Source organism: Tachypleus tridentatus, chromosome 13 (genome assembly GCF_004210375.1).
Source record: "Tachypleus tridentatus isolate NWPU-2018 chromosome 13, ASM421037v1, whole genome shotgun sequence".
NCBI classification, from domain to species: domain Eukaryota; kingdom Metazoa; phylum Arthropoda; class Merostomata; order Xiphosura; family Limulidae; genus Tachypleus; species Tachypleus tridentatus.
The window spans coordinates 76,607,983-76,635,050 of record NC_134837.1 but is presented as its reverse complement, the minus strand read 5'-3'; the positions used below and the strand labels follow the sequence as shown (position 1 = coordinate 76,635,050).

The following is a 27,068-nucleotide window of genomic DNA, read 5'->3' as shown; positions in this document are numbered from 1 at the left end:
AATTTAATTATTGAAATTACTCAATAAAGTTACAATATACGAAATACGGGCCACATGTCTGGCTCAGAATTATGAAACTATCTTAACTCTGTGTTGAAACACATTATGCTATTTAAAATTAACTAACCTAACACACTATTATATTTCTTTTAATATCCAGTTTTTAAGGTGATTGTGTGTGTGTGTGTGTGTGTGTTGTTTTTGTGACAAAGCCACATTGTGTTATCTGTTGTGTCCACTGAGGAGAATCGAACACCTATTTTTAGCGTTGTAAATCAGTGGACTTACTATTTCCCACCTTAGAACGAATTGTTGCTCCGTTCTAGCCATATCTTAATACAACGCTAATATAAACTGTAATGCACACTATCGTGTAAGACTTTATTACGAATAATAGTTTTGTGCAACTAAAGATGGTGATCAAGTTTCTTTACGAAATTAAGTTTATTTCTGATTTTTTAAAAATACTGTGAAGACTGATAGTGCGAATTATACGATCATAAATCATTCTAGAATAAGTTGGCTGTAGAATCATCTTGCAAGTATGTTGTCGTTATCAAAACTTGTGAAAGAAACAGAAATTGACGTGGATATTAAGGAGATAATAGATTTATATCTTGGGGAGATTTAACTGTGTACTTTTGTATGTAGTTTTTCTTTAAGTTTTGCAGATTAGAGTATGGTTGCAACATATGATACTAAAATTCACAAACAGGATGTTATATTAAAATAATTTTAATAAGAATAAAATATTGAAAAAAGAGAAAAATGGGTACATGTCACGAAAAGTTAATGTAATCTCAGTAAAAAAAAATGGCGAAAGGTTCTTTTGCATATAGTGTTCGTTTCGTGGAAGCTTTTTAGAAAGTAGCTGCACGCTTTGTATATAGCAGCACTTTCCCGTAAACAACATTAAAAACTATGGAAAACACAATATCTTCCAGTCTTCTAAAATGTCGAGAGTATCTCAGGTACCTCATGGTAAAATACATGTGTAACACCGTTTATACGTAACTTTATGTATTTTGTTCAAATGGTGAAAAAAATAAAGCATTAAGAAAAAGTTTTGTACTCTAGTCATGCGTGGAATTTTTATTTTACTAAAAAGGTTAATATATACTTCCTACAACAGATGACGCGCTAGTGATTAATAAATGCAATAATGTGGAAACCAGAAAGCCATTGCTGTATATATATATATATATCGAGTAAAAGTTGCATATTGAGTGCCACTTAAAAATATATAATGAATGACTAACAATTTTATATATTTAGAAATATTACAGATTCAACAAATTATGGTGACCTAAGATACACATGGTTTTAATTCGTCTAATTTCTAATTCCTTGGATCCATGTAAAATAAATGAACGACTTAGTAGACTATTTCGTAAAAACTTATTTTTAGGTAGAACAGTACATGTTTGAGCAGCTATTTATCATGGTGGAATACCGCTCTTCATTTCTTCTAAGGAAACTTCAATTATGCCTTCTGCAGGCATCACATAAAGACAATATTTCTGTCATATCTAAGACAAGGTTTTACAATTATTCTATGATGTAGGATTGCGATGTCTCTGCTCACAGTGTACGTGTTGTAGAAGTTATCTCGACCAGGAGGACTTTATAAACTTGCCACGATCAGCAAAAATCTCCAGGTTGTAATCCCACTGAGAACAGTTGGGCAGAACTGGGCCGGAAAATTGCTTACTACGATCCTAAATCAAGTAATATAACTGAGTTGCAGCGCCTTCTAGTGACAAGTTGGGATCAATTCACGATAGATTGCATTAGTAATTTAATAGCATGCCACGTCGCCTTGCGGAAAATACTAGAGTATGAAGAAGACCAACCATGTTCTGAATGTTTAATATAAACTGATAAGAGGTTACAGATACTATTTATAATAACTTAATGTTATATTTTGCCATTGTATGTATATTTATATATATATATATATATGCTGCTCAAAAAATTAAAGGAACAAGTAAATATTTCAGTATATTTTTGTCATAACTAAATTTATGTATGAAAAACATATCTGTTCATCTACAAGTGTATTTTTGAAGTTTGCGAGTGAAGTTTGAAGCAACTCAAACGAAACTCACCTCACTCAATGAGAATACAACTCAAGATATCTTATATAAGGCTGTTACGTAAAACAATTCATTCCTCATCAGTTCTCAAAACAAACACCAAAATTAATATTTTGCGGCTCGTTTTGTCAGTATGTACCTTCATCTTGTGTACCCAAGCAGTCAGGCGCCATCTGATAGAGAATGAGGAGGCCAGGGCGGTCCAGATGCTGGAGGATGGCCAGACCCAAAGGAGGGTGGCACAGCGCGTCGGTGTATCACCAAGCGTCATCAATCGACTTTGGCGACGCTACCAGGAGACGAACTCTTATGGCAGGAGACCAGGTCAAAGCCGTCGTCGCTTCACAACAGCCAGAGATGACCGCTAAATCATGACTACAGCTCTGCGGGACAGGTTAGCTACGGTTTCGTCACTACGAAATGACTTTAAGCATTCCACTGGAACAAGTGTGTCGACCCAAACATTTGCAATCATCTACACAAATGACGCTTTAGAGCCAGACGGCCTACAAGAGGCGTTATTATGACCGCGCGACACCGTGCAGCCAGGTTGGAGTTTGCTCGTCGGCGTCTGGACTGGGAACTTCGTCAATGGGCCACTGTACTGTGGACAGACGAGAGCAGATTCACTGTGTCTCGTGATGATGGACGTGCGAGAGTGTGGAGATGTCGAGGAGAGCGATTTTCCGCCTGTAACATTGTGCAAGTCGACTGTAACATTGTGCAACATTGAGATGCTCTAAATGCTCGACGATATAGAGACGACATTCTAAAACCTATTGTGAGGCCTTTTGCCAGTGCTGTTGACCATGGGTTAATTTTCATGCAGGTTAACGCGCGAGCTCACGTCGCCAGACTGTGTATGGACTTTCTTGACGAGGAAGGAATAGAAACTTTTGAGCGGCCCGCCAAATCTCCAGATTTGAATCCGATTAAACATTGTTGGGACATGTTGTCGAGGCGTGTTAGTGAACGCCAGCACCCTCCTCAGAATGTACAAAAACTCCGACAAGCCCTGGTAGACGACTGGGCTGCCATACCCCCTAGATAACATCGACAGACCGATTCGAAGTGTGCCGAATCGGTGTTAAAAGTGTGTCACAGCCCGTGGAGGTCACACTAGATATTGAATGTTTCAAACATTTCTTGAATAAACGCATGTAAACTGTTTAAAGTAATATTTCTTACAAGATATTGGTTTTGGTGATATTGGTCGTTTTTAAAGATTTTATTTCTCCGTATTTTACCGTTCATCACACATTAAAAAATGGATACAGATGGAACTAAAGTGACGCAGACTACCTAAAAAAATAAAAATATTATCACATTTGGAACACTGAGATAAATTATATAAGAAAACATACTTGTTCCTTGATTTTTTTTTAGCAGTTTATTATAACCATAAATATTTAAGCCATAAACAAAATACTTTGCATATTTTTTTCAAAAAGATCCCAGGGTACAAGTTACAACGTGGGATAATAGGTTTTGGAGGTGTCTGAGGAAGTACAACCCACAATGTGATGGGGATACACCGTCTATCAGTCTTAACCTCCAATTCGCTAGTCTCAGATAAGAAAATTATAAATTAGGAGAGCGAGATGTAGGTGCTTAAGCCTACAACGTTCCACATCTATATCACCCTTCACTGCCTGTAAACAATTGTGGGAAGGTGACTGCTCTCCCAAGTTAAAGAAAAAGATAAACATAAAAAGATGAAAAAATAAGGTACTACCATTTGGGAGTAAGTAGGATAAAACTTACCTATTGAAGTTAGCATTCCTGCCCCGTATGGTAGAGGCACTAATTAACACAACATTGAGCCACATCAGTATACTAAGCTTACTGTGACTGTCGTGCTTTTACATGCGGCTCAAGGTGTACATTCGCATAAAATAGTCTCTCTGATTTTACTTTCTTCGTATTCATTTAATACATTATCTTATTTATTACAGAATAATTCAATAATTTTATCTAAAATTTCTTTATTAAATATTTATATATATGTTTTGATATTATCTGTTGAGATAGGCGAAACGATGAATTACGCCTTTTTCTACAGGTGTCTGATAAAATTGTCTGTTGTTCGGATAAGACGTCCATAGAACCTATCTCACTATACAAAGTACATACGAAGATTTTAAATAATGACATGCATTTCTCAATTTGACAGCACTGAGTGTATTTGTATTCCATTTTAATAACAATCCATGTTTTCAAACTTCTAGCTACTACCTTCAGTTGTGCAATGTGTTTATGCATTAGATATTTAGGTGTTACATCTACTTACTTCAGCTGTCATTATTTATGGTAATCGAGTGGTAATAATAAAATCCATTCTCAACACTTTGTTCGAAAGCAAGGAATGGTAGTTCCTTTCAGTCAGTGTTACTATAATCAGTGAGTGTCTTATATGTTAGATAATGAATAGATGGTAGTTTGGCTAACTATTGGAACTGTCCCTTACCTTCTAGATCCGATGATTCCACACTTGGCTCATTGTGAATAGCCAGACAGGTACTGTCTGCTCTTTCCACTTCATCTCCTGGGTCCAAGGGAGATAAAATAGAGCTCTATTCATCCTCTAACAGTCTAACTTATTAATTTCTTCCTTTGATATCTGGTAAAGCCAGGGCATGAAAGATTCGTCTGCAATATATAGATTTAGCTGGTCGACATGTTGGAATGGAGCTGAGCTGCTGGCACACATAAAAGGCACACCAATGTCCACGATGACAACCTAGTTCATCATAATACTTCTTTTGTTGTGTGGCAACATTTCATATCTGGTGGCACACAGACTTTTGTGCATTAACTAATACAAACCTTAACTACTACAATACAAAAAGTATGCTCCAGAGGGAAGACCTAACATAACATCTACAGGAAACAACAATACTTCCTGCCTAAACATGATCATTCTTGACAAACAATGTGTTTGTTCATGTTCTTTGTGTGTCATCATGGCATGAGGTAAGTGTTCGTCCTAGTGAAACTGATCACAGCTAAAACTTAGCGAGAATTCAATTGACAATCTGTATTACTTATTTTATTAAACCACAAATTGAGATTTGATAAGGTTCAGTATGGATTTTCACCACATCCCTAAAATTTACATGGGTCAGAGAACATTTGGCTGTTGAAGTTACCTTCTTGATACATAAGGTTATGTTCAGTCCTCAAATATACTATTCAGTGACAAATACATAAGCTATATACTGTGTTTATGTGTCCCACAATGGAGAAGCCTCGGCTCACTTTGTAAGTCATACAATAGTCATGAGAAATGGCTATTCATCCGTTTTTAGAAATGGATCAGCAATATCCAGGGTTCTTCGTTATGAATGGAAACCAACAACTGTCTGTTAGATTTACTCTTTTCTGATCAATGTTTTATTTTTTTCTGTTTGTCTACAGAGCGGAGTATTGACACCACCATTAAACATTTAACTCCAATGTTGTCATAAGAACTGTTTGTCGGATGTCAGCACAAGTGCAAGTAATCTCTTTGTGCCCTCCAGTTTTGGGGCTATTCATATCCTTGATAATCCTTTATTTTAGGGCTCTGAAGGCAATTAAATGCAGCACAAGGAGTAATTACAATTTGCTGAATGTGACCATACAGTACATCTTCGTGCACTCGTAATTGGTCATAAAAGTGCCACATATTATATGTATCCATGTTATGTTCTTCAATCTAAGCTTGTCAATCTTCCTCTTACTGCCTAGCAAGAAGAAACCTTGCTAGATATGAACTCTTCATTTTCTCTTCGTGAAGCTTATGAAGTGTTGTTTGTATTATTTATCCATTAGTACAATCACCTACTGAATATATTAACATAATCATGGCAGAAATGATTTCAACCACCACGTGGTTTCCAGGATTATTACATTCAAAGAACAGAAAGTGTCTCAATGTGTGGCGAGAAAAATCTGTTAGAATTTCTGTATTGTGGGTCTAGAAAATGTTGTGTGGCTAAATAATATTCTTGCAACGATATCATTTACCATTTCAGAGACTGTGGACCATCTTATTGGTGAACTTTCTACCATCAAGTGGTGTTGATAGTTTCGCGAAGACTACAGTTGCAGCAGCTATTTCTTTATTGTCAAGTGTTTGTGTTCAAGATTCCCCGAGTTTGTAATTATCTCGTGCAGTTACACGTTCCATTTCATACACCCGTTCCACTCCACCATATAACATAGGGGTAAATGGCAGAAGATTGGGTATTATCAATTATACAATAAATTCAAGCATTAGCTACTATTACTTATTCTGGTTGTGGTTTGATAAAAACATTTATTCATTCATATTGATATATATTTTAAGTTACAACAAAAAATCGTTGGATTTTAATTTAGTGCTTTATCGAATTGGATTGAGTTATTGTGAAAAAACTCAATCAATATATTGGAGAAGATTCATAAGCATTAATTTAAACCATGCTTCAGGGACTAAATTGTTTGCTGACACTTGTCACTCCACATAAAATGTATTTATACGTACCACCACCCCCTTTCGATTCAGTAGAATGGGGTTATGTCATCTGTGTTTGTTTGTTTCGTCTTTTGAAGTTCGTGCAAAGCTACATGAGGACTATCTGCATTAGCCGTTCCTAATTTTTCAGTGTAAGGCTAGAGAGAAGGCAGCTAGTCATCATCACCAACCACCAACTCTTGGGCTACTATTTTACCAACGAATGGTGGTATTGATCATCACATTATAATGTCCCTACGGCTGATAGGGCGAGCATGTTTGGTGTGGCGGATGATTCGAACCCGCGACCTTCGGATTACGAGTCAAGTGCCTTAACCACCTGGCCATTCCGACCCAGTAAAACGGGAAAATAGTTTATTAACACTGTTTATCCGTTATTAAACGTGCTAGTTTAAAATGAGTGGAATAACAAAAAAAAACACAAAATATTAGTAACTATTCTTCACAGGCGTATCTCGTGGGCGGGATTTATACATATATATATATATATACATGCTTTATCCTAAACACGCACAAAATATTATGCTAAGAACTAAAATGCCCCCAGTGGCTCAGCGGCATGTCTGCGGACTTACAACGCTAAAAACCCGGTTTCGATACCCGTGGTGGGCAGAGCACAGATACCCCATTGTGTAGCTTTGTGCTTAATTCAAAAACAAACAAAAACATAAGAACTAAATAATTTGATAAATATGAAATTAGCAAATTAACCCTTAGTAGCACGTAGCAGTGTTGGATACAAAATGTAATAATCTTAATGAAACCTCTGAATAATCCAAGATATATATTTAAATCAACTAAACGAGGCTTAGAAGCTCTGGATAAACGATCTACACAGCTTTATAACACCATGACATCACTATATACATATAAAGTATCAAATTATATTAAAAGGGCATGACAACTCTGAATACGTAATTTAATTACTTTATTAGGGCATGGTAACTTCGAAAACACAGCCAAAGAAGTTCATTAAGGCGTTGTAGCTTTAAATTCATAGTTAAAAGCTTAAAAGGCATGGAAACTTTAAATACATGGTTAAAGCAGCTCATTAAAACATGGTAACATATAATTATAAAAATTAAAAGATATTTATAATGGCAGATTGCATATTCATTTACCTCGCTTCGTTTCTTTATCAAGCGACTTAGGAGTCTCTACTTTTTAAAATTATTTTGGGGCTGACATCATTTTTATTTTGTTCACGGTGTAGGTATACAAATAAAGGCTCATATAACTCTGTATTCTTACTCACACACACACATCACTTGTTCGTTTGACTGAAGCACTTCTCAAGTGACGCAAGACGAGATTGTATGTTGTTCGCAAACAGGTACAGTTCCTTCAAGTTATACCAGAAAAGGAAAGTCACCGAAATCTTAAGCAACTCAGTGTCTAGATTTGGAAACAGTCTAATTAACAGTGTATAGGAAATATGTAATGCATTTAGTAAGTCTGCAAGGTTGATGATAGCATCTTCCTGTACACTTGGGTAAGTATATTGATTTCGTGCTAATCGTGTTTTTCTATCTTTTTTGTTTTTGTTTGTATTTTGTTAATATAAACAGAGAATATTACCAGCAATAAGAACGTTTTAACAATTTTTGTTAACTAATCAGACCAGAATAATAACAGAAACTATTAAACATTTTGTGTGTTTTTAGATTATAACGTTAAACAAAATCCCATTGGGCCCGGCATGGCCAAGCGCGTTAAGGCGTGCGACTCGTAATCCAAGGGTCGCGAGTTCGCATCCCTGTTGCGCCAAACATGCTCACCCTTTCAGCCGTGGGGGCGTTATAATGTGACGGTCAATCCCACCATTCGTTGGTAAAAGAGTAGCCCAAGAGTTGGCGGTGGGTGGTGATGACTAGCTGCCTTCCCTCTAGTCTTACACTACTAAATTAGGGACGGCTAGCACAGTTAGCCCTCGAGTAGCTTTGTGCGAAATTCAAAAAACAAACAAAAACAAAACAAACAAAATCCCATTACTCTGTGTTAAAACTAACAGAAGACAAATTTTCAGTGAAATTTCTCAAATCGTTCGAAAAAATGTTGAGAGCACTGAATCGATAAAATATTTTCTTTTTTTTTGAGAAAACCGATTTCTCTTAATGTCCTCTATAACACATTAGCATTTGTAGCACAATCCACAATAGGAGAGATCGTGGGAAGATTCAGTAGTTCTCATCTAGGTTAAATATTTGAATTCTCGCTTTCGCTAACATTATGAGAGAGCGTAAGATTTTATAATAGCTGGGTATACTTTATATTAGCCTTAAAATTACTTACTATACAAATTCACATACAGGAATTTAAAAGAAACGGTGAAAAGTAAAAAAGGCCTAGAAGAAAATAACGAGAGGTAAAAAATAATCTAGAAGAAAGGGGTGGAAGGTTGAGATGCAAAGTGGGACATAAGAAACAATTATGAATAGACATTAAAATAAACGAAGACAAACTCGAATAAATAAAACGTAAAAATTCTGATTTAGAAATCCAAAGGAAGTGCAAGAAGAATTGGAACAAGAACAAAGAAGTAAAGAAGGATTGTAACAACAAGATTCAAGAAGCCATAAAAAATTTACTTAAAAATTTACATGGCCAGATGGTTAGGGCGTTTTATTCGTAATCTGAGGGTCAGGGGCTCGAATTCCCTTCGCACCAAACACGCTCGCCCTTTCTGCCATGGGAGCGTTATAGTGTAACGATCAATCCCATTATTTGTTGGTAAAAGAGCAACACAAGAGTTGGCGGTGGGTAATGATGACTAGCTGCCTTCCCTCTTGTCTTGCAATGCTAAATTAGGAAAGGCTAGCGCAGATAGCCCTTATGTAGCTTTGCGCAAAATTCAATACAAACCAAACCAATCATAGTAAATCGGTGCTCAGTAGAACATTTCAGATTATGAGCCTGAGTTCTGGTTCTACTTTAAACCTTGTGAGTTTAGTTTTAAAGTGCATATGAGGTGAAATCATTATACAAACATCTTATGGTGACAGTGACCGTTTTATCTCATGATACTTAATATTGATAGCCTGATGTCTTTTGGATGTCTCGTTATCCTGACCTTGGAAGCTATACAAAAGGAACACAACTCCTGTTATTGTTTAGGATGTTTTGAGCTCAGTAGACTTTGAAACGTATTTAGAATATGCTTCCTTCACTTGTGACTAAGAGGAATTTTGTTATTTAAGTTGTGAAAGAGTTAAATGTATTGTTTTGTCCTCTCTTTGTCACTGACCGTTACTGTCTTCTTCAACAACTAAAACAAAAAACCTCATTTAATTTTAAACTGTTTTCCTTCTCTCATTAACAATTATTTTCTATACAGAAACAAAACTAAACATATTTTAGGGCGGTAGGAAGTGGTAAAGTCAATCAGGCCATGGCCCGACCACTTTTTCAAGGCACGTATAGTTATAACTTATCTATTAACACGTAATGCATCCCTCAGGGGTGTGATTTTTTTCAGTCTCACGAGGCTATTTAAACCTAAAAAAGAAATTGTTGGCTAAGCATTTCTGACTTTCTCATAATGTAACAGAGTTAAATTCGGGTATTTCTAAACTTGCTGCAATTCTACAATATTCTACAAGGAAGATATTGGATGATAAAGGAAGCATATCCAAACGAAGAGTCTCCAGATGAGGAGAAAATAAAAAAAAAACAAGATCAGCCATATTAAACAGTAAAATAATGAAAGACAATCAACTGAAGGAGGAGTCTATGTTGGTGTTACATGTGGATTCTGCACTTGTTTGAAGATCATCATAAATATTCATCCCCAAAACAATGAAATCTTAACTTAATCGCATTTATTTATATGTATTGTAATTTATTTTCACGGAAAAAAGAAGGAAAAAGGAAAAGAACAATAAAGTAAAGAGAGAAGCGACCTGGAAAGGTTCACTTTTCCGGAAAATATTGCCGAAATTACAATTTTTCAAATGATCATAAAATTTCGAATATTTATGCCTAAAACAAATAGAAACACAATTGAAAATATTTATCGCTGTTCTATTGTAGCATTAAATGCAATATTTCAGTGCTCAGTTTCTACAATTTACATTCCGCAGTAATCGGCAAATACCAGGAAATGTTGCCACCCCGAGGAATGCATTACGTGTTAAAACGTGCTTATTTTAATACAGTACATTGCATTGTGCGCATGCAACATTTGTAGATGAAATACTTCAAGATTCAAATCTCATAATATTAAATTTAAAAAAATGTTATAGGGCATGCCCCCAGAGCCCCTAGAAATAGCAACAGTCTAGCTCTCTCAAAAATGCTTCCTACCTCAATGTAATTTACTATGCTTTCTTTCCTGATTTTTACGATGATTTCTAATTGTTATATAGTTGTAGCTAAACGCTAAATTTTTCAGTCCCCAAGTGGCACAGCGGTATGTTTGCGGACTTACAACGCTAGAATCCGGGTTTCAATACTCGTAGCGGGCACAACACAGATAGCTCATTAAATTGCTCTATGCTCAACTTCGAACCAAACAATCAACAAATTTTTCCTTTCAAAAGTAAGCATGAATAACATAAACACACATACAAACAAAGAACACTGTTTTCATGCGTCTAAGTTTAAAGTTCAACATTCTGGTGATTAATAATTGCTCAGGTTAAGAAATAATAGAAATTCATAAACGTTTGTCTTTAATACAGTAACAGACAAAATATTTTATACGAGTTCAATTTAAATCAGATAATTTATAGCTATATGTGAGTGATGGGAATTGTTTGAATGCTGACTGGTACTATATACTATCGTTACATAAGTTGTGGCAGTTGTTTGTTTAACTAATAGAATTGTTACTACAAAAGAGAAATTTGTTTTGTAGACATGCGGCGTATACAGAAAGACATTACGATCATTCAGAATTATATTTTGTATTGTTATTAACAGTCACACAGACAGGTAAGTTCTTTAAATACTTTATTATACATACAAATGTACACACCAAACATGCTTGCTTTTTCAGCCCTGGGAGCGTTAAAATGTGACGGTCAATACCACTATTCGTTGATAAGAGTATTCCAAGAGTTGGTGATAGGTGGTGATGACTAGCAGCCTTCCCTCTAGTCTTACAGTGCTAAATTAGGGGCGGCTAGCGCATATAGCCCTCGTGTAGCTTTGCACTAAATTCAAAACAAAACAAACCAAAACCAGGCAGATGTAAAGTTTCTGACGCAGCAATATCCCCTATTCTTATAACAATGTGAACCTTCATCACATTTACACAGGTCTGAGAATTTAAATTTCATAAAATTTGTTTTGCTTTCAATAACGGATTTTCCGCAATTCGATTACGCGATTTCGAAAATATTCATTTTTTTTCTATCACCTAATGATTTTTTTTTTTTTTACAAATCGAAGTAACAAAAACTTACTTGGATCACATTTACAACATATATAACAGAATATTTTTGGGTCATTTACACAACCTCTTGTTGCCACATCGACGAATAAATGATACTGAGGAGTAATATGCAATGTCAACGCGCACGCGCACGCAAATATTATGACACGTCATGCGACCTATTAACCGTTTATAATTTATATACTAGTAGTGTGTTTCTCGTGGGTTCTAGAACGATCGATAAGACTCTCACGTCGTGATTGGTCTAGAGAAATCTAGTACCAATGGTTGTCAACATTTTAAGCATAACAAAATGTGACCCGATTTTAATTAAATTATTGATTTATTAAAAGTGAATATGACGTTTTATGAAAAATCTGTGTTGAATGAGAAAGTAAAATGGGTATTCAGCATACAGGAATTACTGTAGAACATCTAAATCTTTCAAGACACTAAAACCATCGCAGACCTATGTTACTAAGACCTCACTTCCCAAGAGTTGTCAATGGGTAATGTTGACCAGTTGCCGTCCCTCTAGTAAGTCTAGTTTATCACCACAAAATTAGGGACAGGTAGCTCAGATGCAGCTCTTAAGTAGCTTTACACAAAATTCAAGAAACAAGAAATTATCTGTGTCAAAATTCTCACGTTTATCTTCACAAATGATGAACTTCAGATATATATAACCATTTAAACGTAAAGCGTATTTGTAAACTCATATGAAACACGATCAAAAGACTATTGTAATTACAGCCTCTTGTAATATCTCTGTTAATAATGCAAAAACTGTTGCTGAATTTGAAAAAGCTGCTAGAATATAACATGTAGATGTAGTCCTTCATCGTGGAAAATATTCCTCAATTAACAAAGAATCTGGAGCATGTTTCGTCCATTCAAAATCGAAAGAAATATCTTTATAAACACCAGAGTTGTTGTTTTATATAATAACACGAAAGTACCGCTTTTTATAAACACTTTACAATAATATTGGAGTCTAAGTTTATCACTCAAGGCCCTAAAATAATTCTGTATAAATACCTGGGCTTATTTATAATGAACAAAGTAATTCCTAATAAGGTACTGGGGTCCAATCGGTATTATCTTAGAACATATTCAGCTATAATATATTTTATGTTAACACTGTAAGTATTAGACCTGATGATGGTAACCGTGTTACTGAAACTGGTTATCTGTAAGTAATGATAAATATTTTACTTTTCATTGTGCCAGAAATACGTCAGTTTTTATGTTTTTACTTGTAATATTTGACTTATCTCTACTAATTAATAATATATTTGTGCGATAGACTTGATTTTATGTTTCAGTATTTTAAAAAAATAACCATTTGTTTTATCAAAATTACATGTAAAGTTATGTAAACTTTCATGTGAAAAAAACAGCCAAGATGAAATTCGAAAACGCAACAAGTTTACCTGGCAAATTATATCTAGATGTCACACATAAACATCCGAATCAAACTGAACTGTTTAGGCCTAACCTACTTTTTCAAGTCGAACTAAGTCATAAGAACAGTTTCGAAATGTTTTCGTTAAAGTCTTAGTTATCTAGAGCCACACTTCCCCTTATTTTTAAAGAGCACTGTTTATTTATGAAAGAAAATTTAAAAAAAACAATTTTCATGCACTGATTTATTTGTTTGATGTTAAGCATGAAGCTACACAATGACCTATCTGTGCTCTGCCAACCACGGGTATCAAAACCTGGTTTCTATCGTTGTATGTTCGCAAGCATAGGAGGGGGAGTTCACGCATGGTCAAAGAAGCAAAACAATAAATGCAAAGCTACGTCAAATAATGCTGTTATTTTTGTTGTTGTTGTTTGTTTTCTGCTTCTGTACGACAGAGTTTGACGATTGTGTAGGCAATAATGACGGGAATGTATTTAATTATGGAGTTTTTCAAAACAAACGGCCAACTTTAAGATGATATCTTTTCAAATTTACAACCATGTGAAAAATACATTAAGTTGGACATTTCTCTATCTGTTAGCGATTCCTGTTTAATATTTTCATACAGTTAAACACTGCTTTGTCTCCTTCTCAGCTGGTGTTGTCTTTGCTCGTTTTTTGTTTGTTTGTTTTCTTTCGCATACTTCCTGTCTGATTAACCAGGCTGTTTTGTGTTACCGAACTTAATGAGCAGTTAGCTATCTTCTCAGACACGTTACATCGAGTCTATTTTTTTATATTACATAAGTGCCTTCACATATTACTATACATATGAACGTATAGACACATTGTATATTTCCCGCTATTATACATATATATATGTGTGTGTGTGTAATATCTGGAAGGAATTTCTCAATTAGTTTTTAAACAATAATGCTTTTGCAATGTGCAAGTTTCGAGTTCAAAACTTTCTTATAGACAAACAACATTTCAGGTATCGAGTCACCTGTCGCTCCTTTGTAGTGGATGTATAATGTAGTTAATAACTGTTCGTAGCTAAACTAAACCTAATGAAGTCTATGGCAGAGTAGCCGAAAACTATCGGTTTGTTTGTTTTTGTTTTTAGAATTTCGTATGAAGCTATTCGAGAGCTATCTGCGCTACCCGTTCCTAATTTAGCAGAGAAATACTAAAGGGAAGATAGTTAGTAATCACCACACACTGCCAACTCTTGGTGTACTCTTTTTACCAACAAATAGTAGGTTTGACCATCACATCATAACGCACCCCACGGCTGAAAAGGCGAGCATGTTTGGTGTGACGGGGATTCGAACCTGCGACCCTCAGATTACGATTCGAGTGCCTTAACCTACCTGATCATGCCGGGTCGAAAACTATTGGAATTAAAACATCAAACATAGAGAATCCGTACACCAGTATATTCACCTGTGATTATTATATCTCTGGATAGCAGAGATCTGCGCTTGTTATACATATCTCTCAAACATAGATATAAAATTGTGCATATTGTCTTTTACACCATAGATCTACAGTTTTAGATATATCTGAGTAACAGATCTGATGAACTGATATTGATTTTGTTTGTCTAATAAATATCTAAGCGTTTATCTATATACCAATGATTTGTATATTTTTTTCTACAATAGCAATATATATGCGAATTGCTGCTCTAAACATTCAAATTACTGTTAGACAGATAAATATGCACATTAGAATTAGCTAGATGAATAAACAATTAATATAAATAAATATTCAAGTCATTATTGTAATTTGTTTATTTATATGTATAACAATAGTTTATACATTTATCTAACAACGACTTAAGTTTGGATCTGCTTTATCATATGGCATACAATAAACAATACGTTTAACTGAGACCTGTAATCTTAACTGTATGCCAATATGTAAAATATTTTCTGCTTAATAATACCCTGTATATTTAATTCCATAAAAGTAATCTGCCAAACAATGCCTTAAAATTTAACTAACAGTGACCAGAATGTTTATTTGTGTAACCTTGGTCTGTACGTTAATTTGTTTAATAATGACCTGTAAATTTGTCTATTTAATAATGGCTGGTAGATTTAGGTGCGTGTGTGTTTTTTTTCTTCTTTATAACAAAGCCACTCGAGCTACCTGTGATTCCACCGGGTGGAATCGAACCTCGGCTTTAGGTTATAATAGTGACCTTAACATTTGTTAAATAACAATGGCCAAATTATTTAGCTGTCTAACAGTGATCTGATGTTTTAGTATTATAAATAAACTGATTATTTAGCTATCTAACAATAAACTGGGCGTTTATCTAGTAGTAACCTGTATTGATTCATACGTAATTTGTCGCCAATAATCTGAAATGTTTGTACATATTACTTTTAAAATTATATCATTTACATAATACATATTAAAAACAGCCAGTAACCGTATAACTTATAACTTTAAGATTCGAAGTTCAATTACAAACTTGACAAAAGCCACACAATAAGTAGAGAGTTAGAAGGTTGAGTGCTTTGAAAAAAGGATACAATAAGGATAAAAAAAACTATAGTAATAAAAGAGGGTAGCAAAAATAAAACCTTGTTCTGTTTATCACTCACAAAATGTCACCAAACTTTCTATTTTCTAACAAGTGGACAGCATCTTTGATGATAATGTCACAAGCTATATTTTTACTGTTGTAATTTATTTGCTTACCAGAGGGAGCTAGTGGTTGTAAAGATGACGTACTGCTCAAGATGATATGCGAAATATCTAGAACCAGAATTAGTTAAATACTCAGAATTATTTAGAAATTAATAGTGAACAAGTATTGAGTTAGCCAGAGAAGTATGAATTATTTGGATCAGTACTAGTGATCATGTGTATTCAGTTATTCGACTGATTAGTCATGAACATTTCGGGAATAAGTTTATATTAATTTTACCACTGTTGGCGAGGTATTCCCTTTTTAAAGTCCTTTACAAGCTTAGGCCTAAAAGTTATAACAAGTGTATAAAATTCAAGAAACATAAAGGAAGAAATAAACTAATGTTATCAATATGTGGACTGGATAGCGAACTATTTTCATTAGAACATTTAAAAGAACCTAGCCAACAAAATAACGGATTTAAAAGGAATATTAGTTGTAGTAATGAACTTTTGTAAATTTATTTCAAATAGCATACCTTATATGCTCTCATTTTTAGGAAAGTAGGCATTTTCCTGATTAAATCTCGTAGGTAATTTTAGAGTTTTCGGATTGTTGTTATTCTTTCTCACAATATTTTGTTATTGTTCAGAATTTGTGATGCATACTAGAGGGACTTAGACATTTTGGCAATAAAATTCAAAAGAAGGACCTTCTCTCTCTCTCTCTCTCCTGAAAATTATTTTTAAAACTTTTTATTCAGTGTGCTCTTTAAAAACTGGCCAGGTGGGTTAAGGCATTCGACTTGTAATCTGAGGGTCGCGGGTTCGAATCACGGTCGCACCAAACATGCTCGCCCTTACAGCCATGGGGGCGTTATAATGTGACGGTCAATCCCATTATTAATTGGTGAAAGAGTAACCCAAGAGTTGGCAGTAGGTGGTAATGACCAGCTGCCTTCCCTCTAGTCTTACACTGCTAAATTGGGGACGATTAGCGCAGATAGCCCTCAAGTAGCTTTGAGCAAAATTTAAAAAACAAAACAAACTTAAAATAACTAAAATTGGTGAATACGATTATTGCGCATGCTTAGTACATGGTGATCGAGTGTATCAGTATTCCTAACGCTATGTTTATCAAAAGGTTTTGGTTTCTTTTGAATTCCGTGCAAAGTTACACGAGGGCTTTCTGCACTAACCGTCCTTAATTTAGCATTGAACGACTAGAGGGAAGGCAGCTAGTCATCAAAAGCCATCGCCAACTCTTGAGATACTCTTTTATCAAAAGGAAATTTTTTTTTAACAATGGGGTGCTTATTTCTTTCTATCTTAAAATTATTTTAAATTTATTTTTTGTACCTGAGTATTTAGTTTTTAATTCTAGAAGTTTCTTGGATTTCTCTTTATTAACTGAACGCTTAGTTTTAAAACTATCTATATTTGTTCTTTATCAACAGTTTTGTTATTAACTGTTGCTTTATTAGAAACTCGTATATTGTTCTTTCATTCTAAACTGTTACCCTTGTACAACAACATTTCAGTCGTGTACGTATTGTACTATTTCAGAATTCGTTTTATTACTAGAAATATATCCACGTTAAAAGAAATTAAAACTACCCATCTTGTGCGTGGATTATAGAATGTATATAAAGATACATGATTCTAAAAAATACATGAGGTTAAACACTAGATAACTCACAGAATAAGAAAAAATACTACATAATCTGAATTTTATCGAGTTTCTCGTTTTGTGAAATGATCATCAAAGACATACTTCTAAGTGATGGAGTGTTTCACGTGTTTATTTGGATAGTATTGTTTTTGTTTTTCTGCCAGATGTAATTAACTCCTTCACTGGTCTGGATACAGGTCGTTCTCTCGAGTGCTGACACTGGAACATATACGGTAATTACTATATAATTTGATATTAACTTTCAAGATTGTGATTTTAGGTAAATGTTTGAGAAAAAGCTATAAATTTATTAAAACAATCTTAAGGGTTGCATATAAATGTGTAACTCGCGGAAACAAATTAGAAATTATTTTACCAAATACTTCTTACAATCTTAAAATATGATCGTGTAAAGCGTTTTAGGTGATTACGTAAAAAAAAAGAAACATTCATGTTAGTATAAAACAAATTAAACCTCCTACTGGAGCAGTTGTGTTTGCATCTGTAAAAACGATAATGAAAGAGATTAAGAAATCGAACAAAATATTAAAGTCCTAACTTTATATGCACGTGCAGACAAATACAGTTAGAGTACGGAGAGTATAATAGAAAGGATGGATGTATAACAGTAGAAGAGATGTTAGCATAAATAGAATAAGCATAGTGGTAGAAGTAAATAGTACACCGGACATGATGTCTATTCACAGTAGGGGTGGTCTCTACTGATATAGGAGCAGCAAAAGGCATACAGTTACGACAGAAAGTGTTCGTACCCCTGCTTCCCGAATGGTTTTTTGCTCATAACTTAAAAAGTATCATGAAGAGGCTAATAGAAGTACAATATATTATAAATATTATACTAACACACATTTACATAAATTTTTATGTAAATTAAATGACAAATAAACTGTTTATAAATAAATAACCAAATATAGGAGAGGCAGAAAGTGTTCGTGCATCAATGGTCAGTTGTGTAGCCTTTCAGGTGAATTACTTGGCACAATCTCTTCTCATAGACCTCCATGATCATTTTACAGTACTCGACTGGTATTTTCTCCCATTGTTCTTTACAGAAGACCTCCAACTCTTGCAAGTTTTTTGGATGATGCTGATGAATCCTGGTCTTCAACTCATGCCAAACGTTTTAAATTGGGTTGAGATCGGGTGACTGCAATGGCCACTCCAGAACGCTTATATGGTTCCTCTGCAACCAGGATTGCACATATTTCAACGTGTGCTTATAGTCATTGTCGTGCTGAAAGATCCAACGACGCCCAAGCTGCAAGTTCCGAGCATCATTCTTGATATAAGTGCCTAATATATCAACGTACTCTTCTTTTTTCATGATTCCGTTGATGCAGTGAAGGCTGCCTACACCAGAAGAGCTGAAGGAGCCCCATAGCATGATCAAGTCACCTCCGTGTTTAACTGTATGGACGGTGTTCTTTGGAAGATTTCGTTCCCACTTCCTACGGAAAATATTGCGAACATCATTGTGGCCGAAAAGCTCGATTTTAGTCTCGTCTAACCAAATAATACTTTTCCAATAGGTAAAGGATTTATCTACATGTTTTCTTGCGTACCTCAATCGTGCTTCTAAATGAACAGGCTTTAAATATGGAGTTCTACGAGGACAGCATGCTTTGAATCCAGAAGAGAGTAACATGTTCGTAACTGTAGAAGTACTTACTTCAACCCCAGTTTCCCTTACCAGTTTCTGTATGTCATTACGTGTTAAACGAGGGTTCCTACTAACTTCTAGGAGAACCTTCCTCTTGGTTCTCTATGGAATTTTGGTGGGGCGTCCGGAACGAGGGAGGTTAGCAGTTGATCCTGTAAGCTTAAACTTCGCAATTATACTTTGAACAGTAGATTTCGGCACGTTAAGTTGTGTAGCAATACCGTAAATAGACACACGAGACTTGTATTTTACAATAATTCGGTTTTTTAAATCACTGGACAGTTGTTTTCTGTTCGCCATGATCACCAAGCAGATAATGACGGAGACGGCGCTAAATTGCCGGAAGTAAATTTTTTGCTGGCTAAATTCCAATAATTATGAACCAAGTGTCTAGTCCTGGAATGGTACAATGCAGTTTATTTGCCAAACTAAACAAAATTTTTACGGAAATATCAGTTTTTTCACACGTTCTGAAATGTATGAACACTTTCTGCTCCTCCTATTTTTGCTTATTTGTTTATAAACAGTTTATTTGTCGTTTAATTCACATAAAAACTTATGTAGATGTGTGTTAGTGTAATATTTATAATATATTATACTTCTATTAGCCTACTCGTGATACTTTTTAAGTTATGAGCAAAAAACCACTCGGTCCGCAGGGGTACGAACACTTTCTGTCGTAACTGCAGTATATAAGAAGATACTTATATTCTTTGGCCTCATCGAAAATAGAATTATAATTCAAAATTAGGGGCATATATGCTCCTGAGGGGCCTGGCATGACCCTGAGTTTGTTTTAGAACAAAGACACCTTGGGCAATCTGCTGTGTCCACAAAATTATCTCTATCCCGTCGAGAAAATATGGCCTTGTGATTACGACGTCCGACTTGCAATGTATGGGTCTCGAGTTCGAATTCCCTTGCCGAACATGCACGTTCTTTCATCTTTGGGGGCGTTATAATGTGACAATTATTCCCGATTTTTGTTCGTAAAAGAGCAGCTCAAGAGGTGGTTGTGGGTGATATGGGCTAGCTAGCTGCCTTCCCTTTAAACTAAAACGGCTAAATTAGGGATGGCTATCGCAGATAGTCCTCGAGTAACTTTGCAAGAAATTCAAAAACAAACAACATGCGATTCTCTAACCAAGAACTTCCCGCATATACATGTCTACAGTTAGTTATCAAACCATTAACTGTTGACTGCCCTAATTAATCTACCTGTCTGCAGTCAATTAACTATCATGGATAATAGATAACAACAACTGTAACATCAGAGAAAGGGTATTCCTACTGTTTACCAGTTTGAAGTTTTAGATAGGTAATTAAATTTTAAAACAGGTGCTGTTTTATTTTTTATAATGTGTTTAAAAATAGACGTGGCACTTTTATATGAACATGGCAGTGTTTTGTTCCTTCACACATATAATATAAACAGTAAAATATATCATTAGGTTTTCTTAAATTAACATATATTGAAAAAGTAATTGATTAAAACTGCTTGATACTTTATAACAACATTACATGTACCGGCAAGGCCAGTTGGTTAGGGCGCTCGACTCGTAATTTGTAGGTCACGAGCTCGAATCTCCATCACACCAAACATACTCGCCATTTCAACCGTGGGAGCATTATAATGTGACGGTCAATCACACTATTCGTTGGTAAAAGAGTATTCCAATAGTTGGCGGTGGGTGATAATGACTAGCTGCCTTCCTCTCTTCTTACACTGCTAAATTAGGGACCCCTAACGCAGATAGCCATCGTGTAGCTTTGCGCGAAATTCTAAAACAAACAAACTATCGCTTCAAAATTAAATGCACGTACCCCAAGCGCTTCTTGGTTCCGTCGTCTGTGTATTTAGGTGGGGTCACACAGATTCCAAGTCCGTATGTGTTTAGAATACATTTACTTGGAATGCTAGTCGACGTGAGTTTTCTAAGGAATTTGGGAAGCGACAAGAAATGTCAACTTTTAGTCCTGGATGGACGTCTTTGCTTCAACTTTTGGTTTGCCTCAGCAACCAGTCATAGTTACAACGCATTTAGATGTCAGACAGCAGAATAAATCATATTTACGTTATCTGATTTCCTGAATAATTAAATATCTTGATTTATTTGAACACTTGCATTCACTTTTTCCTCTCTGTAATTTCTGTTCAAAACTATTTTCTGAATAGCATTACCAGAAGCTTTCCGAATACTTAATGATATTTTTGCCACATATCAGAATATTACAAATGAAAAACAAAGTCTCGTATTGTCACATACCGAAAGAAGAGAACAAAACAAAACAATTGGCATAACTGATCCAACAACAAAAAATTAAATGGCATTTAAGCAGCTATTATAATTGTATACCTGATTTATGTTTGAATCGGGGTAAAGCTACACCAAGTATTATCGGAGCTGTACCCATTGTAAGTATCTAACGCCGATATTTAGCCTGCTATATGCCTTCCGCTTGCGCTGATCCTTAGGGGACCTGTTATAAAATTAGCTGAGCATTTAAATGACAAATTTCGCTGTAGAAACACTCAGAGTTAATGATACCGTGATATCTGAAGATATCATAGCATCCGTTACTTCACAGAACTGCTTAATTTGAAAGGTATAACAATTTTATGCGATATGTTTATCACATTTTCATACTTTGAACTATCTAGGATATAATTATTGATTAAATAAAACAAGGAGCATTGAGGTATTTTATAGATAACAGTCGTATTTCATAATTATGTCCACTGGTTAAATGGTCAGTGACTTTCTATCAGTTTAAAAAAACACTACCTACAGTTATATGCTAACAGTCAATGCGAAGAAGTAAATTATAATTACACACATAGGCGTGGTTTGAATTTTGCGCAAAGCTGCGTTAGCCATCCCTAATTTAGTAGTGAAAGACTAGAGGGAACGCAGCTAATCATCATCACCCGCCAACTTGTGGGCTACACTTTTTTTTTTCCTAATGAGTAGCGGAATTGGCTCTCATATTATAATACACCCACGGTCGAAAGGGCGAGTATGTTTGATGGAACAGGGACTCGAACCCATGACCCATGCGAATCAAGCATCCTAACCATCTAGCAATGCCGTGCACGGAGCCATTTACTTCCATCGAAAATCTTTTCGACGTGTATTAAAAAAGAAACTACAAGCAACACAAAAGCATAACATTATATAGTACACTGGGTTCCCAAACGGTACAACTGATAAAAGAAAGATCTTAGGACTTGTTAAAATGGAGAAGTGTCGTTTTTCCGTATTAGGTATAGATACTCCATTCAATGTTATGCAAAGAAATAAAACAGGCAAGTTATGATAAGAAACCACAAAACAACCATTGTTTTTGTTGGTAAAGCACCACCTAGGAGAAACAGAAAAAAAATTAAGAGCGTATAAAGTCTCACGTAAACACGAATATTCTTTCTAGATTGAATTATACAAATATATGAAAATCTAGATGTCGTTACTGAAAAACAAAAATTTCATTTCAGAAATAATGAAGTTAAAAACACAATTCAATAGATAATGTACCTAACTGGTGATTTTAAGAACATCACAAAAACATCTTATCAAAATTAGATCAGAGAGAAAGACAGATGATAAAATATTCAACTTTCCAATTGAAAAAATCAATTTTCGAAACATCGAAAACAGTTTTTATCAGGATTACAGTTAAACAAAGCAACAAATTGTCAAACACCCAGCTTAAGATCTGAATAGATCAATTTCCAAAACATCATGTACTTTTTATTTGAAGAATACGGTAGATATACCAGAGCAAATGTTTAAATACACTTGAGCTGTTTGTTTGCAGCAATAATATATTTGATGCTAATAATACTTTTCAAAATATAATTACAATTTCCTCATTAAATAGAACATATAATTGCTTCTCTATAAAGGCTAACAAACTCGCGGGTATTCAAAAACCGTGATTGTTGTAAATTCTAAATACAACAATGTTATACTTGAACAATAACTGTCACGAGGAATATATCCTTAATTGCTATAGAAACGAAGTTGATGTGGAGCGACACATACTGGATCTAAGATAAAACTGAAAATAAATGAGCATATAATTTACAGTGTTAGCGAGTTTATCCAGAGCCTAACTTATTTGTCTTCTGTGTCGATGAGCAAGTTGAAGGCGATTGTTCTTTGAAGCTAGAAAGAAGTATTCACGAATTTGCAGTAAAATGAAATATGAGTGTCAATCCTTCACAGAATTAAAATAACCTTACGAATTACTTTACTTATTGTACGAAACTTTATACAAGCAAGTTCGTCAGACGTCTACACTAAAAAAGTCATTATTCCCTGAAGGTACATTCATGAACTTTCAGCCTCTGTGTAGTAAACCTGCTCCGAAAGAAAAGTGTGTGTAATATTTTATTGGCTAGTACATAGCAGCATAACAATGAATATTTTCTCCCTCGGCGGATATTTCTTTGACATTCACGAAATGCACTTCCTGGGTGTTGTTGTTGTTTTTTTTAATATAAATTAAAACATGATATCTTTGTGGATTTATCTTAAACCGCTTTTGTAGTTAAAATTAAAAATAAATATTAATATTAACATTCAGAAATCCCGGAAAAGTAAATAAACTTGTTTTATTTTTATATTTAGTCAAAAATATTACTTATTTTAACATCCTTAATTCAGAATTGTATTTACTTCAGAACTTACTACTATCTGTTGTTGCCTTCTTTCCCTTTTCCCTGCAAGGCCCGGCATGGCCAGGTGGGTTAAGGCGTTCGACTCGTAATCTAAGGGTCGCGGGTTCGTATCCCCGTCCACCAAACATGCTCGCTCTTTCAGCCGTGAGGGTGTTATAATGTGACGCTCAATCCCACTATTCGTTGGTAAAAGAGTAATTCAAGAGTTGGCGGTGGGTGGTGATGACTAGCTGCCTTTCCTCTAGTCTTACATTGCTAAATTAGGGACGGCTAGCACAGATAGTTTTCGTGTGGCTTTGCGCAAAATTCAAAAACAAACAAACTTTTCATGCAAAATTCATTTTTAGAAACCAGTTTTACATTTTTTTATTAGACCCCACTTACATTAGAAACAATATTTCGTAATCATGTTTAGAACTAAATAATTCATTTTTAAGAACCTTCTTTTAAATTGTTTGACCAGAAACACAAATTTTAAAACCTACTTTTCACTATCATATTTCATTATTACAAAATTGTAGGAATCTAATCTCAAGTGCACACAAGCACACTTATCAACAGAATCTACTTCCTCCAGTCCTATTCGAGAACCCGTTTCCTCTGCTTTTGTTTAAAACATACTTATATTACAAAGCAGTGCCAGCAAAGAAAGCTTTGTTTTAGTTTACTGTAATTCCGGGTTTCATCGCGTGGACATGTGAACACACATTTCATTCTGTGTTATTAAGAACTAATACGCATGAGATTTTAAAGTGACGTCGTTAAGGATGACAAAACTTCATGACATATTTTTCTGTTGTTTCTTCAAGTGCTTCAGAAACTGACATTTAATGTCACTGATCACGTGATTTACCTGAGGCTTCAAGTGAAATCTTTCACTGTTCTTAAGAAAACACAACTTAAATTTTCCTTTAATTTAGAACCAAATGATTGCAGAAGAAGTTTCCTTTAATTTAAAGTGCTACATAACAAGTACCGAACGAAAAAATAATTCCTCTCTTTACATTTCTGTTTCTCTTTAAGTTTCCTTCTTTTCTCCGAAACCTTAAGAATAGGTGAATGGATACATAGTTGTTTTCTTTAAGTACCTAGCTTTTCGGAAGGAGCACTTGAAAGTAAACATGGTTATATTTGTCCTGCTAATTGCCCGATGGCTCCTCAGGTCTACATTAACTTTGAAGTACATGGATTTTTATCGGATGTATCTAGAGAGGGTCGGCTACCACGTTTCCAGAGCTAAGCTATAGCGAGCGAAATATCTTGGTTACCAGAACACTACAGAGACTGATGTTGATTGGTTCGTTGTTTCTGAAAATGTTATAACGTTATTAATAGGCAGAATCGAAGGTACTGATCTACCCCGGAGTGGATAAGAGAGACTCTTATTGTGCTAGAGTAAACAAACAGAAAGTCCCTTGTAAGTGAGGGATTAAATAGAACGTCCCTGAGTAAGTAGTGCGATATTAACGTGTAGGCGTGATTATATTGCACTGAACGTTCTCAAAAGAGATAAGCAAACTTCTGAATATGGTGAACATGCACGAGAAGAAACACCATCACACAGGACGTCAAGCAAAAATAGCCCGAAAGATCCTTTTTGTGTGTATTTGTGTATGTGAAATAATATTTTATTTTAAATCGTATGTATTTGTCCATGTGTATTTTCTTATAACAAAGCCACATCGAGGGGCTATCTGCTCTGTCTACCGAGGGGAATCGAACTCCTGATTTTAGTGTTGTAACTCCGAAGACTTTCCGCTGTTCCAACAGGGGACTGTTTAAATCGCAAAGCTGCATAATAACTGTAGCAGTGCAAATAGACATATATCATTTTAATCCTCCAATAACAGGAATGTAGACGAGTTAATACGTCGTTTTAATAACTGAAATGTAGAGCTGTTAGCACGCCGTTTTATAACTGAAATGTAGAGGTGTTAGTACGCCCTTTTAATAACTTAAATGTAGAGGTGTTAGTACGCCCTTTTAATAACTGAAATGTAGACGTGTTAGTACGCCCTTTTAGTAACTGAAATGTAGAGGTGTTATTAAGTCGTTTCAATAACTGAAATGTAAAGCTGTTAGTACGCCCTTTTAATAACTGAAATGTAGAGGTGTTAGTATGCCCTTTTAATAACTGAAATGTAGAGCTGTTACTACGCCCTTTTAATAACTGAGATGTAGAGCTGATAGTACGCCCTAACTGAAATGTAGAGGTGTTAATACGCCGCCTTAAAATCTTTATAAACTTCGGAGTTGCAGGTGTGTATGTACTGTTGTAATCCAAGGAAGTGCCAAGTGTTGGTTTACCACCAGCGTCATCGTAGGGAACGTTGTAATGGTAACGCTTACGTATCATAGTCAGCGAAATTCCAAGTATATTTCATTGACCACGGTCTCCCTTACGATCACTTCTCAATACAAACTAAAGTGTTCATTGAACAAACGCCACGACCACTTATTAAAACAGTAATGGTTATTTATTTATGACATGCTAAAGGCTGAGAATTCGAACAACTTCAATAACTGTTTATTTATGCAAAATCAGCAATGTCGACTCAAACAACTACAATAACTGTTAAGTGATATATTACCAACAGCTGTTATTTCGAGCAACTCAAAGATTGCTTATGTCCATATTAATAGATGTTAATTCAGTTTGTGCATCACTGATTATCCATACAACAAAATCAACTTTCTTATTCACACATCAACCACTGAATATTCTCAGAACATCAACTATTTAAAGAACTAGAATAACTGATAAGTTATACAACAACTGCTTATTCAAAACACAAATCATCTACTATTTATTCACAGAGGACCAACGATTTTAAGAGCATTGACAACTGTTTGTTCACTGGACATTAGTTACTGTTTGTTTGCAGAATATTACGATTGTCTGTTTTTACATGTAACACCAACTATAATTTATCCAACAACATGAGCGGTTATTCCATACGTAACATTGCTGGTTGTTCAGGTACACAACAATGTTTAGATGTCACTAGAATT

At 35.0% G+C, this 27,068-nt stretch overlaps 1 protein-coding gene across 3 annotated transcripts in view; it reads left to right on the top strand.

The window, feature by feature from the left end:
- The first annotated feature begins 7,884 nt into the window (after positions 1-7,884).
- LOC143237232 (uncharacterized) overlaps positions 7,885-27,068 on the top strand; it is a 46,645-nt gene continuing 27,461 nt past the window's right edge. For 2 of the 3 annotated variants that reach the window (XM_076476257.1, XM_076476255.1), the window contains exons 1-2: positions 7,885-8,086; positions 17,859-17,927. The gene's annotated coding sequence lies outside the window, so the exon portion shown is untranslated. The remainder of the gene's footprint in view (positions 8,087-17,858; positions 17,928-27,068) is intronic. The other variant, XM_076476258.1, reaches the window with a different exon arrangement.